The sequence below is a fragment of the Pleurodeles waltl genome, chromosome 8 (assembly GCF_031143425.1).
Source record: "Pleurodeles waltl isolate 20211129_DDA chromosome 8, aPleWal1.hap1.20221129, whole genome shotgun sequence".
Lineage (NCBI taxonomy): Eukaryota > Metazoa > Chordata > Amphibia > Caudata > Salamandridae > Pleurodeles > Pleurodeles waltl.
Window position 1 is genome coordinate 388,923,918 of NC_090447.1, and position 21,279 is coordinate 388,945,196.

The window sequence follows — 21,279 nt, forward strand, 5'->3', positions numbered from 1 at the left end:
ACCTGTTTCTATTAGGCTGATCTGCCCACGGGGGCAGAAACCACTTAGGCACCAGGGATTGGAATGTATGTGTTTTGTTTGGCAGGGCAGCCCCTTGGGCAAGGGTCGCTCCCCATATGGGCACATTACTGTTGGCCATTTCTGCTCCCTTTGGGGGTAGATCAGCCTATTTTTGTAAGGCCCATCTGCCCACAAGGGGGGCAGAAAGCCCACCAGACACCAGGGAACATTTATTTAAAAAAAAAGATGGTAGGGGTATGGCCATACCCCCACCGCAAATAAATGGGGACAAAATTACTACTACTAGATGCCAGGGAATTTAAAAACAAATAGTGGGGTGGTGGCTACCAAGCAGTATGGGCATGGTTATGCCCCGACCCCAACTGAAGGTAGTAACAGTCTTTCAGCTCTCCCCCCGCACACTAAAAGATCTTATCCCATGGCAAGCAAGATCACATTTGATTATTTTGGGTATTGGTGTTACATTTTGGCGATGAGAGCTTGTCTAACTCTAAAATCGTCCCACTTGGAATGGAGAGGGCTGCACTTTTTGGACTTTGGGACGCTGCCATTTAGAAAAATCGACGAGACCTAGAAACATCTGAAAACTAAACATCTGGGTGACTCTAGGGTGGTGTGCTTCACATGCACCCTGCACCATTTTCCTACCCACAATGCCCTGCAAACCTCCAACTTTGCTTGAAATCACACATTTTCCTCACATTTTTGTGATGGAACCTTCCGGGGTCTGCAGGAATCCACAGCATTGTTGCATCTATACCAATAAAAATTCTACCCCGTTTGTCTGCCTAAAAACTTTTATTTTCAAACTGCCCTTTTGGATCTGCTTTGGTTTCCCTTCAATTTTGACATGCTTTTGGCTCTTCCCTGTCACAGGCACTTGGCCCACCTACTCAAGTGAGTTATCATTCTTATCAGGAGACTAAAGGGAAACTTTGGGTGGTAGGAAATGTGTGCCGGTGTGGAGATTCCATACAGAAATATGGAGAAAATGTTGATTTTTAGCTAAATTTGAGGTTTGCAAAGGATTCTGGGTAGGAGAACACTGGGAGATCCACACAAGTCACACCTCCCTGAACTATCTCAGAAGCCTAGTTTTCAGAAATGTCTGGCTTTGGTAGGTTTCCTTAAGACCAAAAAACAGAGGTGCTCCCCTCAAAAACAGGTAGATTTGTATTTGTTCATTTTGTTGTCCACGCAGTGTTTTGGGGCATTTCGTGTTGCGGGCACTAGGCCTACCCACACAAGTGAGGTACCATTTATATCAGGAGACATGAGGGAGTTCTGGGTAGAAGGATGTTTGTGGATCCCCTCAGATTCCAGAACTTTGCAGCACCAAAATGTGAGGAAAAAGTGTTTTTTTGTCAAATGTTGAGGTTTGCTAGGGATTCTGGGTCTCAGAACCTGATGAGAGCGCCACAAGTTACCCCATCCTGGGTTCCCTTGGTGTCTAGTTTTCAGAAAGGTCCAGGTTTGCTAGGTTTTCCTATGTGTCGGATGAGCTAGGTGCCAAAATCCACTGCTAGGCACTTTGCAAAAAACAAGTCAGTTTTCTTTGGGAAAATGTGATGTGTCCACGTTGTGTTTTGGGGCATTTCCTGTCACGGGCACTAGGCCTACCTACACAAGTGTAGGTACCATTTTTATTGGGAAACTTGAGGGAAGGCTGGTTGGAAGGACATTTGTGGCTCCTCTCAGTTTCCAGAGCTTTCTGTCATCGAAATGTGAGGAAAAAGTGTTTTCTTTGCCAAAGTTTGAGGTTTGCTAAGGATTCTGGATAACAGAACCTGGTGAGAGTGCCACAAGTCACCCCATTCTGAATTCCTGTATTTGTCTAGTTTTCAAAAATGTATAGGTTTTCTAGGTTTCCCTGGGTGCCAGCTGAGCTAAAGGCCAAAATCCACTGGTTGGCACTTTGCAAAAAAGAGGTCAGTTTTCTTTGGGAAAATCTGATATGCCTACATTGTGTTTTGGGGCATTTCCTGTTGCAGGCACTAGGTCTACCCACACAAGTGAGGTACCATTTTATTAAGGTTTTCTTGATGCCTATATTTCACTCTTTATATTTCAAATGCAACGTGGACACCTCACATTTGTACATTGAAATCTGACGTGTTCTTTGGAAAATGCCTAGCAGTGGATTTTGGCCTCTTGCTCAGCAACCATCTAGGGAAATCTACCAGTAAAATGCCAAAATTGTGTTGAAAAATGTGGTTTCGTGATGTAAGTCTGCCTGTTCCTGAAAGCTGGGAAGATGGTGATTTTAGCACCGCAAACCTTTTGTTGATGCCATTTTCAGGGGGAAAATCACAAGCTTTCTTCTTCATCCGTTTTGCACCTGATGGGAAAAGGACTGGCACAGAAGGGGTTAAAGCAATGTTTACTATCCAGTTCAACAATTCTCTAAGGGTGGGAATTAGATACACTTAGGGCCTGATTTATACTTTTTTAGCACCACATTTGCGTAATTTTTTTATGCAAAAGCGGCGCAAACTTAAATTATAATTGAATTTTATACGTTTGCGTAGCTTTTGCATCAAAAAATGACCCAAATGCGGCGCTAAAAAAGTATAAATCAGGCCCTTAGTGCAAGAGAGCGTCCTGTCTTGAAGGTAGACGTAAAACAGAAGCCTCACAAAGCCAAACAAAGTAAACATGTACTACTATTGGAAGCTTAGCACGAGCAGCAGGATAATCTCTAAAGAAATCCGTTAAGTGTTGTTTTTAAGAAACTTAAAACAACTTTAAGAAACGTAAAACAACTGTTCGGTCCAAGGACACAGTATAAAATCGGATTGAGTTAAATAGAATGACGTTATTACATTTAAAACTAAACCAAGAGGGGTCAGAATGTTAGAAGGGAGAGTAAAATAAAGGCTTTGCATTCGAGCCAGTTGCAAAAGCACTCAATGCTGTATGGAAAAATAAATCAATTGCAAAAACTCAAGTTCTCACCTCATATGTGCAATGTCGCATAATATTAGGGAGTTGCTCTCAGTCTATGTTTATACGTTTTGGAGTAAATCTTTCAATAGAAAAAACAGACATCAGAGGCACTGTTTTGGAGTCATTAGTGAACTTCCAATGTCAATTGAAAAACTCTCCGAGTTGGAAAAAATTAATCACTTAATGGCATACAACATATTCAGGGAAGTCCAAAGCAAGATGGAATTTTCTCTCAATCAGCGTTTATTGTGAAATTCAGGTAGCTCATATCTGTAATTGATGCCTATTGATTACAGTGCTGTTGGTAGACGTTTCTTCAGAGTTCATAAACGCTCTATATATCTCAGGCCATTTAGGAAGAATGTTCCTAGACAATCCTATCTGCTGGTAACCACGAACATTGTTCTTTTGCACATGAGGGAATCCCCCTTTGGGATAGTGCCAATGCTAAATGTGTGTCAATATTATTTAATGGGCCACATAGGTGCGGATATTTCTATAACACCAAAGTGCCCAGGGGTGGAAAAAGTCCCAAGGCTACATTTTGTAAGACTGTCCCAGGAGGCAAGTCCTCTACCAGACCTAACCAGTACAGAATTTTGTCTTCCATAATTGTTTTCATTTGTAATACAGTCAACTTTTAAAATGTCAACTACATTAAAGTCGATTTGAAATTGTCAAGGTAATAATGTTGCATTTTAAAAGTCATTTTTGTTACATGAATTCTTTGATGTATCTAACTATATCCTACTAACTACTTAGTACCCCCTAATGCTAACCTTACTGTACCTTAAAAAACCTTACTTCCCCTTTTAACTACCCTTCCCTCCCCTTCACTGCACCTTAAAAACCACATACTACCCTTTAACACTACCGTCCCTGAAACCCCAAAACACATCATTTACTATTGGTACCCTTCCCTAAACCTTTAACATTTCTTATTATCCCTCAATGTTAGCCTAGAGCAACACAGATGTAATACCTAGACATTATCTATGTATTTTCTACATTAGTTATGCAAGAATTCCTCTCGCCAATAGCAGGAAAGTCTTACCCATTTCCCGGTTCTATTTTTTTCTGCATGGCTTGAGCACGAACAAGTTTTTAAATAGCGAACAATTGGTAAAATGTCACATACCCCCACATTCGTCCCTCGCTACTTTACATAGCTTTGCTCTCACTTTCCCAGCAAATTGCATAGTTCTGCTTATGGAAAATTCCCACAGGGTGGATTGCATACAAACGCCAAGATGATAAAAGTCTCTCTCTGTCTGCCTTCCTTGTCTCTGAACTTGCCTCGATAAGCAATGAATCCTTCTACACTACAATAATACTATGATCATTGAAGTGGAGGCAAATTGTCAGGCACTTTCATTTGGATAATTTAATTTCCTTCCTCACAATCACATAAGAAAATGGCATGTCCAATAATCCGAAAAATGTTTTTCAATTTCATCTTTGCACTCTTAATTCCAAAAATACTATGAAAGTGAAATCAATACCTAGCACCTGACCCAAGGAAATGCTTTAGGCTCAGAGTGTCCACTTCTTTTAGGAGAGAACACTGCAAGAAACCTGATACATTTTAGCGTCATGCTGCTGTACTTGTGAGAAGCGTATTCCAATTAGTGCCTTTCTTAAGGAAGTACTATGGCCCATATTTATACTTTTTGACACAAAACTGCGCCGGCGCAGTTTTGCGTCAAAAATATTACCGCCAGCTAACGCCATTTTGGTGCGCCGTGCGGGCGTCAAATTTATACTTTGACGCCCGACGGCGCAAACCACAGGTGTAAGTCATTTTTTTTACGCACACCGCAGCGTCAAGTCGTAAAGCAAAACGACGTTAACATGGCAGAAATGACTGTGGGTCGATTTACGACACCGCACACCAGATATGCAGCGTTTTTTGACACAATAGCGTCATAATTCCCCACAAAAACAGCCATTTCAGCAGAGGAAAGCCAAAATGGATCCTAGATGCCTGTACAGACCCCAGGAAGATGACAACAGACCAGGAACCAGCCAGGAGGACCCACACAAGAACCAGGACACTTTTAAGAAGAAAAGAAAGTGTCGCTTCAGTGCAGGAGAACAGAAAATCCTGGTTAAAGAGGTGATGGAACACCAGCACCAACTGTTTGTCACCTCAAAGTTGCCAATCAGTAGGAGAGAAGCAATATGGCAACAAATTGTTGACAAGATCAACAGTGTGGCAGAAGTACGCAGAACAGTCATCAAGTGCAAGAAACGCTGGCATGACTACAAGCGCAGGACCGAGGAAAAGATGGCCAGGAACAGGAAGTCAGCACTGCAGACTGGAGGTGGGAGTCCAGCACACCAGGAGGCCCTGGACCACATGGAGGAGATGGTTGCAGCCGTCATCCCTGAGGAGATCGTCACAGGGATTCAAGGACAGGACATCGCAGACTACCAGGCGACAACGCACATGCAGGGTAAGTCGCATGGGGAATTATAATGCACTAATGTCAACTGTAAGCAGGGGGGGATACCGACCACAAAATGCATGGAAGTCATCATATACATGGAGTGGCATGGGTAAAGGGGTATGGCATGGGGGCATGGCCCTCACAGAGAGAAGCCGGGGCACACCATAACACTACACCAACAACAGTCCTATGGGGCATGCTGCCATGCCAACAATGGAGCAAAGGTAAAGCCATGCCAGGAGGGAAGGGCACAACGTCAAACTGACATCCTGCCACACGTCAGCCACTATACCCCCTACATTAACTATGGCCCAATTAACAACCTCTAGTCATACCGACAACTGGAATGTAACAGTGACACCAGTTGCCACTACCACCTCCGCTCTTTGTGCAGCTCAAGTAGCCAATGGCAGTAACTTCCCCATGGATCATACACACCTAAATTAGAGGGTTGAGGATGACAACTTTAACAATCCCCTGAAACAAGACAAAGGCTCCAGTCCTGTCAAATGTCAATGCCCATAGTTGTCGCAAACATCAGACAGTGACATCAACATTCGGAGCTACACAGCACTAAGGTCACATGTAACTGGTCACTGAAATACACCTGCACAGTCAGAGGAGGAAATAGGACACTGCTACGACTATCAGGCCATTCCAATGTACCACACATTCCCTAACATCAGCTGTACACATTACCAATGCCAACATCCATATCGTGTCATAACAATGCAATGCATAGGATACGCTACATGTCAACTACATATAAGTGGATGTGAAAGATCAGAGACTGGGGCAGGTCCAGATTGTTAAGTGTGCTGCTAGTGACATCAGAGCACCCACAGCCAGTGAAAGGTCTCACCATGAGAATGGATGTAGACGGAGGGTTGAGTAGGACAAGAAGGTGGCAAATCACTATTTGGCCAAAACCAACACCTAGAGGAGATGATGCCGACAAGTCTAATAACTTACCACAATACATGTGACATGAAGGTGGGGCATAGGCCTGGGAGAATACCCATCTGAAAGAATGGAGCAATGAACAGGAAAGAAGATCACAATTTGAAATCATCACAAGGCAGGCATGTCACATCACAAAAGCCACAACACACACACACTAATTGTACCCCATTTCATTTCAGAGGACAATGGATCTCTTGCGGATATGCCTGTCCCAGAATACCCTGATGACATGGATGACGAGCTGACAAACATTCCCCAGCAGACCATCCAAGATGTCCTTGGAACCCTCCAGACCCCACCTTCAGTCACAAGGAGGAGCACAGAACAAGCAGCCATCGCAGAGGATCCACCCACCACCCCAATTGTAAGACCTGCCAGCTCCAATACAGCTGAGGACTCAGACGACACAGGCACCAGCTTTGAGAGAACTGTAGTTGGGGTGCAGCAGGAGCTGGCCAGTGAGGTGCAGGTGGTGATGCAAACTATGGCAGCCAGCCTAGAGGGGGTGCGTTTGTGCATGATGTCATCTGCAGATCAGGCAGCAGCCATGCAAGCCCTAACATCCAACCTGCAAGGACTACAAGAAACTGTCAAGGAATTCACCACTGCAGTAAGGGAGTTGCCACAACACCTTGCACCCCAAACCTTCCACTGGAAGCACGAATGCAATCATGACCCCCTCAGGGCTGACCTGGCTGCCTACCATCGTGATGTGGCTGCTATTCTTAAGAACCAGCAGATCCTCCTTGCTGCAGTACTGCCCTTAAGACCTTCACAGGGAGCAGCGACCGGGATGTCTGACTCAACGTCTTCTAACACTGAGGTGTGTGTTGCCCCTTCACAACCAACAACAAGAAGGACGAAGCAGGCAACACACACATCAGAAGAAGAAGACATGGAACAGATCACCTTCACACGGAAAAGTACCCGGAAGCACTAGTCCCTGCCACATGGCCAACTATTACCAAGGTCCTGCGTTTTGTAACATGCCAGTCTTACAACAACTGTACTCAATGACTGTTTTGCTAACCACTGTATATCTTGTCAGGCTGCCCAGTGCTTGTCTCTCTCTTACTCATTGGCAAATCCTGTCCCTCTGCACTGTCTGACACATCACCCCAGCAAGTCAAATGCATTTTCCTTTACCACTTGTGTAGGATCACACTGGAAAATGTCACTATAATGGACTCACAATCATGGACAATGTACATATAGCATTACAGCATTTTTCAATAAATAGCACTTACACAACAAATCTGTCTCTGGGTAATGTGACACATCAACTGTGCAGTAGATAACTGAAATGTGCCTCCTGTCAAATAACGTAGCTTGTCAATACAACTGTCCTGAAATTATGTAGCCATATAAATCTGCACAGTGGCCAGGATTGCATCATACTCTGCCCTTCCTGAGGGTAATATCTGATGAAGTGAGAAACCATACACAATCATGCTGAGTTGGACAGAATAATGCTTCCTCAAGGGATATCTAAGTCATCAAATAGTGGCCGCAAAATGTTGTCACCATGCAATACTAACACATATAACAGTGCACACAAATCTAAGCAAACACTCCAAACACTGCATGAATGAAGGTGTCTGAGTTTACATCCAAGTAGGTAATCATGCTGAACAGTGTCACAAATGATCTATGTGAGTCATGAAGAGGATACTACAAGAGTGCTTATGACAACTAATCTTATAAGGGTGTCCTTGAACATCACACTGCAGTCAGACCTAAAACTGTTCCCCCAATACCAAATGTGGAAGCACTGTTTGTGACTTAGAAAACATACTTATTGACAAAAACACGTTGGGATCCATATTAACTGTGATTGGTGGTTGCAACGAATTGTGGAATCTTTGCAAGGTAGCTCTGAGGTAGCTGACAATCTTACAGCTTATTTGGGATTTGTTCGTAGCACAGGACACAAATGTAATAGTACACAATTCATGTACACTAATGGCAAGGCCATGATCAACAACCATTTAACACATCCTGTAAAGGGTTCATTATATATCAATTAATTGGTAATCACAGAAGAGGAAACTGAGGGAAAAGTCTTACCTACCCTAATCTACCCTGACTACTCATTACCCACAACTGTCCCTAACTAACCTAACCTAAACTTACTTATCACATGTAACTACCCCCCTTATGAGACGGGACACATGGAGGACAACAGATACTAACCTAAATACATACTATACTATCCTAAACAAATATATATTTTTTTGTGTTTTTTGATAGTTTTGAAATTTTGTTCTTTTTTTTTTTAAACACACAAGAACCCCAACATAGCCAACACACACTTAATAAGTAAAAATAGAAACATTCAGGACCCCCCACCCACTAACACTAACTAAACTAACAGCCTATATTAACCTAACACTAAGCCCCCTAAGCCCACTAAGTATGAGAACACGGAAAGAGGAGGGAGGGGAGGGAATCATGTCCATATACAAAAGTCTGGAGGTTGGCCCTCCGGAGGGTCCGCTTTGTGGACCGCACACGCCTGTTCATATGGCGAACATCCCGGTTCAGATGACTAATTTTCCGTAGCCCACGGTACATTTTACGTTCCATTGCCTGGAAAGCTGCAGGGTCAACTGTATCAGCTGGGGCAGTCTGGGTACCGGTGAAGGAGGTTTGTGGGCGTGTAGAGCCAATGCCTGTGGGCTGCCCTGAAGGTGATGCACTGCTGGGACCTGGAACAACTGCAGACGTTGGGACAACAGTCCCAGCTGTGGGTGGTGCCACCTGGGTGGAACTGGTGGTTGTGCTGATGGTGGCTGTGGTGGGCAAAGTAGGGCCACCCTGTGGGAAAGCCCTCCATGCTCCGGAGGCCCGTTCATTCCGGTATCTACGGGCCATCCTCCTGAACCCCGACTCTACCAGCAGGATATGTTGGTATCTCATGGCCCGCCTCTGGAACTCACGGACCTGGATGGGTGTCATGTTCGCAGCTGTGAAGACAAAGGCAAACAATTTACATTAGGAACTGCATTGTGTGAAATGGCACAATACGTAAATCAGACAATACATCTACTGTACTTGTAACAGCTCATATAACCATACAGATCATTGAATGTCCCTGAGGAAGTACATGGCATGCCAGCCTACAAAGGTCATATCACACATAGCACATCCAAAACCTACAAGATGGGTAACAACTGGCATTAACTTGTCATCTGAGTTCTGCCAGTTGTCAGCTAACAATCATGCTGCACATCCTCCGCCAATGCCTGGGCTACAGATGTCAGTGTACGGGATGGAAATCTAAAGCCACATGGTCTGCAAGTTGTAATTGGACCTGCGAGTATAGTACTCATGTGCCATACCTGAGTGTGTATACTATGTTCCGACCAAACATTCACTTATTCACATGTATGTGTTACATACTGGTAGCATCAGTCCTAGGAACCCTATTCACAAACCCATGCCTGTGTTTGGGGGGGGGGTGGAGAAACAACGAACAATTCCAAACACCATGGACACCCAGGAGTGTATAGAAAGCTCAACATGTGTTTGGCTCTACACACACACCACAGGTAAGGTCTATCAACAATTAGGAGTCAGCAAACCCTTGACCAATCCTATCGCCACACATGTCAGGAAATGCAGACCTTGGTCCACATCGTATACTTTCAGTAAGGCATGACTTACAACAGACACAGAGATGCAAGAACACCTATGATCATGATTTGCATGCACACCTAGGCCATTGCACTCAAGTTCCACATACTTGTAGCACTACATGTGGAAGTACATGCTGCTGGGAAGTTCAACCTACAGTTTAATAAGTACTTTGGTGAATAGGGAAGCAGAAGTCTGTTGGAAAGTGATTTGCAGTACCAATCTGGGAGAATGTGGGTCTGACAGGCAGACTAAATCTGAGATGAGTTCCAGTGCGACTCTTGTTGATACAAGTGTTATCCACATGACTCACCCCAGTTCTCATTGGGGGCCTACAGGAATGACCTACAATCCCTAGATAATACAATAGGATAAGCATTGGCCAACTCAAAAATTTTGAGAAACTGAAATCCCACTCATGGAACAAGACAAATGATTGGCCAGCGCATCACACCTTGCTATGTGTTAAACACTCAGGAGTCCATCACACATCACCAGCAAACACAACACATAACAGACATATCAACACTTACTGGAGTGGTCGGGGTCCTCAAATGTAGCCACCTCTCCCACAGTGTAGGGTGCTGGTCCACCTGTAAGGCATGGAAGGAAGAAATGTGCTCAGAATCTGTTCACTGACCAACAATTTCAAAGACAAAAACAATGTGTAAGCTGACATAAGTAATGAAAGCCATTCAGACATGATGATACTGCATCTGATATATCACGGCCAACATGTACATAGCATGGGTCTCCTGTGACAGTTACACACATATCTACACACATGCAGTGGCCCTAACTATCATGTGGTGGCAAACATGCTCCTTCATTAGTGAGCAGAAATAATAACGGTGTGTAATCGTCTCATCATGTGCATCCAAGAGAGACATCCAAAGCCTGGTTACTTGAGGACTGCATTACCAGTCAAACAGCCTATGTGGCCATGACACATTTATGACACATAGGTACAATGAACAGAGGGATAGGGACTTTTGTAAGCCCTCATGTTGTTACAGTTTCTTCATTTGATGTGGCCCAGCAATGGTGATTTGCCCTAAACATAGATATGAACCCATGTGCATACCTTTGGACTGCCATCCCTAATTGGAATGTGGCACAACAAACTCCAAATACCAGTCTAAGATGTTAGCTGAGGGCACCTTACACCTTTTCCCGATGTTTTTAAATCCAGATCTGACATGTATCCAAAAAGATGAAGGACCACAATAATCCCTAACATTCATAGAACTTCCGTGAACGCTTTCCTTACACACTCACCAGACACACATGAGACATATGTCTGGGCCACATTGCTATAATCAATTGACGTGAAGCCAGAACTAATTTTCTGCATCATGTGGTGTTTCTAAAGTCAGTCTAGCTATTGCGTCAACAAAGTTTGCCAATATTTTAGTACATCTATACTTCACTGGCAAATGTGACCTATATAGACATGATTGGCTCCTATTTTGTTTTGTTGTCTGACACAAAGACGGCACCAAATTACATTAAGCAAAAGTATCCTGTAAGTTTGCAGAGCACGTGCTTCCTGACAGCTAGCAATTGTGATCCTTCACATAGTGCATCAATTACCCAGTAAGTTTCCGCAGCATTACACACAGTCAGCAACTTAGCTGGCAGATATTGTACAAATCATCTGATATCACTACAGAGCTTTTAAATGTGCACATTTACATGATTTGTACTCACCAACAGGGCCACCAATCACTATTCCCAGGTGGTCCAGCAGATCTTGCTCCCTGGTGATAAGGTCAGCCAAGCGGTGCTTCAGCTGGTGGTCATTCGTCTGGCTCCCATACACGTGCTGCAAGTGATGCAGCACCTTTCCTCACCGGATTCTTCGCGCCTCAGTGTGATACCCCTGTATCACCCTGCCCCCTGCCTCGATCATGAGTGGGAGGAAATGGCACACCAGCCATATAAACCCCCACAACTCCTCCTCACCCATCCTGTCAAGACGTGGCCTACCCAACATCTCAGCACTGAAAAGGGGAATAGGGGAGAAAGAAGAAGAAAGGAGAAAACGGGGAAAGTAGGAGTACGAAAAAAAAGTAAACTTAACAACTAAAAGAGCCCAACTATCCACAAACTAGCACTACCCACAACAGACTCCCACAAACAACAAATACACTACAATACTGGACAATTCTAAACAAAACACACTCAGACAGTATACAACAACAATATTTATTTCACAAAGTAACAAGTAAGATAGCACACAGGACACCAAAGCACAAAATCACTGGACAACACTCTGAACACAGCCACACAGTCTAGAAGATTCACAGACTGCAAAGTGAAAGTGAAAGTACACCCACTGTACATAATCTGTAAACAAGATATCCTATTAAATCACATCCTGCATAAAATGGCCACCGTTTTTATCTTTATGAGTCATATTTTTTCACACATACAGAATGTGCGTCATATTTTTCGACGCACAGGAGTGAAAATTAGGCCGCATCCAAATAATAGTAAATTGTCTTTACAATTATTTGGATGCGGCCTAATTTTCACTCCTGTGTGTCGAAACATATGACGCACAATCTGTATTGGTGGGAAAAAAATGACGCATAACGCTAAAAACTTCAAAATTTCAGTGCATGAACTGGTTTGGGGGATTTTTTCACTTTTTATGTTATGTTACATTTGGGACACAACTGAGATAGGCTGATTGCACCCACTTTGGTGTTGATGGTGTATGTTCACATGTGAGACATCATACTGCAGCGGACCATGACCCGCTACTTCCTGAACAGGATTTTGACAGTTGGCTGACGCACTAGATGGCCATATGTGTGGCCTACATATATGTATTGCACAATTTGGGCATGTTTGGCATCAGGAGAGGATAGCAAGGTGACGTACATAAGTACAATACCTCAAGGCTTATGGCTCAATGTTTGTGCAGTGGCAACTAATGTAGTTGTTGACCCAGTGTGTGTGCATCACAAGATGTATTATGGAAAATATGCTTGTATGAATGTGAAGTCAATGTGTCCAAACCTTAGATGCAAGTCATTGTGGAAATGAGAGAGGACATGTGTTAGTCATGCATGTAGCAACATCCGTTGTGTGCACTTCCAAGATTTTGGGTAACGTAGACACCACAAATGACAAAGCATGCACCAGATAGATAGTAGACGCTTGTTCATGTCAATGGTCCACAATTTCACCATCTCATGTCCTAGATTTTTGGTAACTGCTTCCTAGGCACTTGTTGGTGAATCCCGCAGTGAGTCAGGCACATGCATTGATGAAGTGGGTACCATGTAATTGGCCCAGACAGCCAATGGTGAACCACAAATGTATTATGACACCACAGTTGAGGTCATATAACTGAGCCACAACTCTCCAGTGGCTGTGATGGACCAGCATACGAGGCAGCACGAGTCCACATATTTCCAGTGATCAATTGCACAGAGGTGTCTTGTTCATGTGTGTGGTCCAATGTTGATCCTGTATATTTTTAGGGGTGTATGTTGTCACAGTTATGTCCAGGTCTCATCATGAGTCAGTGGCAGCTATTCCTGTATCTACTGAGTATCCTTCGGAGATCAATGTGAGTAAAGTCAATGAGGACATGAGAACCTACATGGGGATGGTCCCACCCTGTCACTGAAGACGTGTAATGAGACTGTCAACAGGGCAACTTTGGTGTGCTGAGTGAGATCATTTCTCAGGTGTCATGTTCCGGCAGGTGTCATTACAACATTTGTACACAGGTCGGCCTCTGAAATTCCCACTGCATCTGGGAACATCATAGCCTCTGAGCTGATTATTTTCGCAGCTATTCACCACACACAGCCCATCAATATGTTGTGAGCAATGTAATTCAGCATGTGAACTGTCAGGGTCCTAACATCTGTGGACTTTTCATGGACATTATCAGAGGTTGCTGGTTCTCCTGGAGGCACTGTACCCAATCCCTGCATATGGCCCTGGGACACTGTCACACTTTGTCGTCCATGCATAAATGAGACCCAGACAAGGGATGGGCCATGATTTTGGTATTCAAAGACAATTTAACAAATATGGTACAATTAAAAGGCATATGATGCTATACAATGTATTTGGGTATGCATTGATGAAGCACATGACAAAATACACTCTGAGAAATGAGAGGTTTGGTAAAGCAAGTGTGGTACATATGTAGCCACAGGGAATCTTTAGGGTGACGCACAGACAGGTGCCAGTCAGGTTGACAGGATGCAGGGTCAATCAGGATCCAGCAATTTCACAAGTTACATAATCAGTGGTCTGACTAAGACTGGTCGGAGGAAGAACTAGACAGTTGACATGTAAAACTGTGTATGTCCTGTGTTTTTGAAGGTGACACATGAACCCAAGGGCTGTGTTACACAGCTTTATTACTAGCAATGCATAATGGTGTATTTGACAAAATGGCAACTTCTATGCTGTTCCAGGCATCAGCAGGGGCGGTGCATGTTGAAATGGGTGGTGTGCATGGAGGTGATCACAGTTGTGGGCTGCATCATTTTCTCACAAGTCCTGTAGGTGAGATTTGCATTCAAATGGCCAACAGTACCTTTCACACGGGAAGCAATCTACAGGTGATAAAAGGGCTTAGAAACTACAAGCCAGTGTATTAATTGACCTGACATCCATGCAGTCAGATGTACTATAACAATGGTATACCATAGGAAAGGGTGTAGCACACTGGATTACTATTGTTAGCATGTGTGTGTAGAGGAGGGAATATCGGGGTACACATATTACTATTCCAGGGACCTCTTCAGACAGGTGGGTTGTGACCAGGTGCATGGGTGTGTCAGGAGTTAGGAAATGGGCTGACATGTACATGGAATGTCATGTGTGCAATGCTTGTCATATGTGTGGCACTTGTGCTGTCTATGTTCTGTTTATATGGAACTCTAGTCACAGATAGTGCTTGTAAAGATTGGATGCAGTTGGACTTAGTGCTGTCAAGGGTCTGGTCATACATTCCTGTTACTGATGCAAAAGCACATCAACTGCCTCGTGTACCATATGCTGTGATGAACCATGTTTTCAACATGTATGTGTGAAATAGGTGTAGTCCTCTGCTATTGCCCTTCAAAGGTGAAATGTATAGGATCTATGTCATTTACAGTGTGTGTGTACGTGACGGTTGTATGATGTGCATCACAATTGCTCTGGGATTTTCTGTGTCCTGATCGGTATATCAGCAATGCTCCATGAGGCAACACTCTTATTCTGATAGTTAGAGATAAAGGTGAGCACAAATGATTAGTCAGACTATGATATGGTGATTAATATCGGTGTTTATTTACATTAGTTCATAAAGTGGTGATGGTGATTATATTTCAAATAAATTGTTCACGATATGTTGGCGCCTACGCAATCTAGCAGCCGTGTTTTGTTGTTCCCCCTCATGTTGCAGGCCACCATCCTCCTCTTCAGGCATGTGTGGCTCTGGTTCCAGGAGGGGAATGTTCCTTCTTATGCAAATGTTGTGCAGGATGGCACATGTTAGAATGATCTTACAGACCATTTCAGGGGAATATAGGAGGCTACCACCAGTGATGTTGAGGCACCTGAATCTCGACGTGAGGATGCTGAAGGTCCTCTCGACTATGCTGCGTGTTCTCCTATGTGCGTCATTGTAGGCAAGCTCTGCTGCAGTACTTGGGTTGCCAGTAGGTGTCATAATCCATGGCTGGATCCCATACCCCTGATCAGCTGAAAGAGAAAATGAATGGGATCATGTTGATGTAGCTTGCCCCATTTATATCAGCTTGCATTGCAGTAGTTGTCTTGTGTTGTCTGTGACTCTTTTGTGTTATTGTATTGCATCCTAGGCTTGTAGGATGTACCATCTGCATTGGGTTGTTTCCTTGGCTGAACAAGTGTTTGGCTGCTGACCGGTTGTCAGCAGTATGTTTTGCGATTTGCAGTACAGTGTGCCCTCCCTAGCATTGGGACTTGTAATACAGGTGTCCCTGTGTCTTCACTGGGGGTGAGATGATAGTTCCATACACAGGTTAAAATTGACAGTGTTGTTAACACGTTCATATCAATGTACCCTGGACATCACATACCTTTAGACTTATGCAATGGATTAATGTAAACATAATTGAGACGCTTACAATTTGCAAGGTGACATTTAGGCAACACACTCCAAACGTTGTGATCATTGACGTCTTAACGTTAGGCTGTACAGTAATTTCAGATGTGTGACAGGTTCAATGGTGACCTAGGAAACATGGCTAGTGATGTCACAACCTTGGTGTGTTCCTGTCGACATGTTGCTGTTGTGGTGTATGTGTTGGGTGTCCTAGAGGGTTGCTGTGCAGTGTGTATATAAGGAGGTTTTTGTACTTACCAACAATTAGTCCATTGCCATAATGTCCATCCTGGAAGTGTTGATTGATTGTGCTGTGACGGAAGATGAATGAATCATGTACACTCCCAGGATATTTTGCCACGATGTTGGTGATCAATCCTTGGTGATCGACAATAGCCTGCACATTGATGGAATGTATGTGCTTCCTGTTGCAGTAGAGGTGTTCAGTTGCAGCAGGTGGCACAAGGCATACATGTGTGCAGTCTATCGCACCAATGACGTGTGGGAAGCCACTAATGAGGTAGAACCCCTGTTTTGTTTCCTGCTTCTTCTGCAGTGTGTTAGGGAAGCAGATGTGGCGAGGTGTGAGTCCAATGATGGCATCCAGTACTTTGGGCAAAAAGGCAGAGAATGATGGCTGTGATATTCCGGCAACCAGGGCACCAGTTGTTTGAAAAGAGCCACTTGCCAGCATGTGAAGTACGGCAAGCAGCTTGGTTTCTGGTGGGATGGTGCGGGGTGTCAGCAAGGTGGGTGCCAACTGTGGCTCAATGTTTAGCAGCAGCTGCTGAATGGCCTGCCAGCTCAACCTTTACCTCTAGATGATGTCATGTTCTCTGAGGCCATGAAGGGTTGTTCTGGTGCGGAATATTCTCTCCTGCCTTCTGCGCTGCCTTTGGGGTCCCTGCTGGTGTTGGATGAGAAGCACCTCCATGTCTCCCTTTTGCTGCTCTGCTGTTGCTTCTGTGTGTTCTGATTAAATACAGGTGTGTTTGCCCCATTTTAACGCCTGCCCTGACCCAGGCGTTAAATTTTGACGCAAATCGGGCTGTGCGTCATTTTCCGGCTCCGCCTTCCGGCCGTGCGTCATTTTAGCCCGAAAGCATAAATACGACGCACGGCCGTTTAAGTCATTTTTTGGACGGGAACGCCTACCTTGCATACCTTGCATATGATTAATGCAAGGCGGGTTGCCGCATCCAAAAAATGACGCATCCACCTGACGTAAGTGTTTAGTATGATGTCCATTCTGCTGACCAGACTTCTATGTTTTTTTAAAGTTTCTCGAAACAAGGATTTGTGATGTTGCACATTTTCCAATTGTTTTAAGAATGTCTATTTTCCAAGGTCACATTCTGTATTTTACATTTTATATTGGTTAATGTGTGGCACGGTATGGCAGATGCTATTCTGAAACCTGGTACAACTAACTCAAAAGGGTGAGGAGCTTCTTTAACCCCTTGGGTGCCCAGGACGTAACGGTTATGTCCTCGGCAGCACCGCTTGGGTGTCGAGGACCTAACTGTTACTTCCTGCACCTGAACCTCGGGGAAAGCTCTAGTGCTCCCTCTGAGGGCCTCCCACCCCCATCCCCTGGGCAGGGATGGAAGGGGAATCACTTCCCCTTCCACGCCCACCCCCACCCCCTTTATCCCCCCAGTGACTTCTGATGATGTCAGCACGCAACTGCACGCTGATCTCATCAGAGGTCGCTTCCATTGTGCTGGAAGCATGGCTTCCAGCGTGATCTGAGGAGAAACTGATTAGTTTCTCCTCGGTACGGGGGCAGAGGAGGTCAGGAAGGCATGAAAAGGAAAGGAAAGGCTTTTCCTCTACTTTTCATGTCTCTCTGTGCATTCCTAAAGCCTGATTGCATAGCGATCGGATGCAGGAATGCCCACTAGACACAAGTGAGTTTTTTTTGTTTTGTTATTGACATATAAGGGGAGCAGCGCCTTAGGCAAAGGACGCTCCCCTGGAGGGCCAAATATTTTTAGACCATTTCTGTCCCCCTTGGGAGTGGATCGGCCTACGTTAATTAGGCCCATCTGCCCACAAGGGGGACAGAAAACACCTAGACACCAGGGATAATTCTTTTTGTTTTTTTACAGGAGGGGAGCGACGCCTTAGGCAAGGGTTACTCCCCTGGGTGGCAAATGTATTTTAAGTCATTTCTGCCCTCCTTTGGGGAAGATTGGCCTATTTTAATTAGGCCATTCTACTCCCACGGGGGCAGAAACCATTAGACACCAGGGATTTCTTTTGCAACAATTTCACTAAAGGGGAGTGACCCCTTAGGCAAAGGTCACTCCACTGGGAGTAAATTTATTTTAGGCCATTTCTGCCCCCCTGGCTGTCAGATTGGCCTATTTTCATTACGCCAATGGGGCAGAAACCCCTAGACACAAGGGATTTTATTTTTGTAACAGATGGGGAGCGACCCATTAAGCAAAAGTCGCTCCTCTGGGGCCAATTTCACTTTAGGCCATTTGTCCCCACCTTGGGGGCAGATCAGCCTATTTTTCTTAGGCCATTCTGCCCCCAGGGGTGCCAGAAACAACTAGACACCAGGGATTTTTTTTGCACCAATTTCACACAAGGGGAGTGATCCTTTAGGCAAGGGTCGCTCCCCTTTGGGGCACATTTGTTTTAGCCCATTTATGTCTCTCCTTGGTGGCAGATCGGCCTATTTTAATTAGGCCAATCTGCCCCTAAGGGGGCAGGAACCACTAGGCACCAGGGAATTTTTTTATTTTTTATTTTACAGCTGGGGAGGAACCCCTTAGCAAGGGTCACTCAACCAAGGTCAAATCTATGTTAGGCCATATCAGCCTATTTCCCCTGGGGGTGCAGAAACCACTTAGGCACCAGGGATTGGTGTGTGTGTGTGTTTTGTTTGGCGGGACATCCCCTTGGGCAAGGGTCGCTTCTCATGGGGCACATTACTGTTGGCCATTTCTGCGGGCAGATCAGACTATTTTTATAAGGCCCATTTGCCCCCAAAGGGGGCAGAAAGCCCAGCAGAGACAAAAGAGGGTAGGGGTATGGCCATAACCCCACCCCCAAAAAATGGGGACAAATTGTTCTGCCCGCCAGTGGGCAGATGGGGTAATTACCCCTGATCCACTCCCCAGGGTGGGCAGAAATCCTACTAGATGCCAGGGAATAAAAAAAGAATATATAGTGAGGTGATGACTACCAAACATTGTGGGCATGGTTAACAATCTTTCAGCTCTCCCCTGCACACTAAAACATGTTATCCCACGGCAAGCAAGAGGACATTAGATTATTTTGGGTTTTGGTTTTATATTTGGGACATGGGAGCTTGTCTAACTCTCAAAATCGTCCCACATGGAATGGTGAGGACTGCACTTTTTGGACTTTGGGACGCTGTTATGTAGAAAAATCTACGAGACCTAGACACATCTTAAAACTAAACATATGGGTGAGTCCAAGGTTGTGTGGTTCACATGCACCGCACACCATTTTCCTACCAACAATGCCCTGCAAACCTCCAACTTTGCTTGAAATCACACATTTTCCCCACATTTTTGTGATCAAAAATTCTGACCCACTTGTCAGCCTAAAAACTTTTTTTTTCAAACTGCCCTTTTGGATCCGCTTTGGTTCCCCCTCAATTTTGACATGTTTTAGGTTCTTCCCTGTCACATGCACTTGGCCCACCTACACAAGTGAGGCATCATCTTTATTGGGAGACTCAGGGGAACGTTGGGTGGTAGGACATTTGTGCCATTGTGGTGATCCCACACAGAAATGTGGATAAAATATGATTTTTTAGCTACATTTGAGATTTGCTGAGGATTCTGGGTAAGAAAACACTGGGGGATCCACGCAAGTCACACCTCCCTGGATTCCCTTGGGTGTATAGTTTTTAGAAATGTCTGGGTTTGGTAGGTTTCCCTAGAAGGCTGCGTAGCCCAGGACCAAAAATACAGGTTCGTCCCACAAAAACAGGTAATTTTGTTTTTGATCATTTTGATGTGTCCACGTAGTGTTTTGGGGCATTTCCTGTCGCGGGCACTAGACTTACCCACACAAGTGAGGTATCGTTTAAAAGGACAATTGAGGGAATGATGGGTAGAAGGAAGTTTGTGGTCCCCCCTCAGATTCCACAACTTTGTAGCACCGAAATGTGAGTTTTGAGGTTTGCCACTGATTCTGGGTGACAGAACCTGGTGAGAGAGCCACAAGTTACCCCATCCTGGGTTCCCCTAGGTGTCTAAGTTCAAGAAATGTCTAGGGCTGCTAGGTTTTCCTAGGTGCTGGATGAGCTAGAGGTCAAAATGCACAGCTAGGAACTTTGCAGAAAAACAGGTCAGTTTTCTTTGGGAAAATCTGATGTGTCCATGTTGTGTTTTGGAGCATTTCCTGTTGCGGGTACAAGGCCTACCCACACAAGTGAGCTACCATTTTTACTGGGATACTTGGGGAAATGCTGGGTGGAAGGAAATGTGTGGCTCCTCTGAGATTCCAGAACTTTCTATCACCGAAATGCGAGGAAAAATAGTTTTTTGCCAAATTTTGAGGTTTTGCTAAGGATTCTGGGCAACAGAACCTGGTGTGAGTGCCACAAGTTACCCCATCCTGTGTTCCTCTAGGTGTCTAGTTTTTAAAAATACACAGGTTGTGTAGGTTTTCCTAGGTGCCGCCTGGGCTAGAGCCCAAAATCCACAGCTAGGCTCTTTCCCAAAAAAACCGTCAGATTTAAATGTAAAAATGTGATGTGTATATGATGCATTTCCTGTCACGGCATTAGGCCTACCCATGTAAGTGAGGCACCATTTTCATAGGGAGACATGGGGAAATACAGAATGGAAGAACAAGTGTTATTGCCCCTTGTCTTTCTCTAAATTTTTCCCTTCCAAATGGAACACAGTGTGTAAAAGAGATATCTATTTGAGAAATGCCCTGTAATTCACATGCTAGTCTTGGGTCCCTTGAATTCAGAGATGTGCAAACAACCACTGCTTCTCAATACCTTATTTTGTTCCCATTTTGGAAATACAAAGGTTTCCTTGATACCTATTTTTCACTCTTTATATTTCACCAAATGAATTGCTGTATACCCGGTATACAATGAAAACCCATTGCAAGGTGCAGCTTCCTTATTGGCCCTGGGTACCCAGGGTTCCT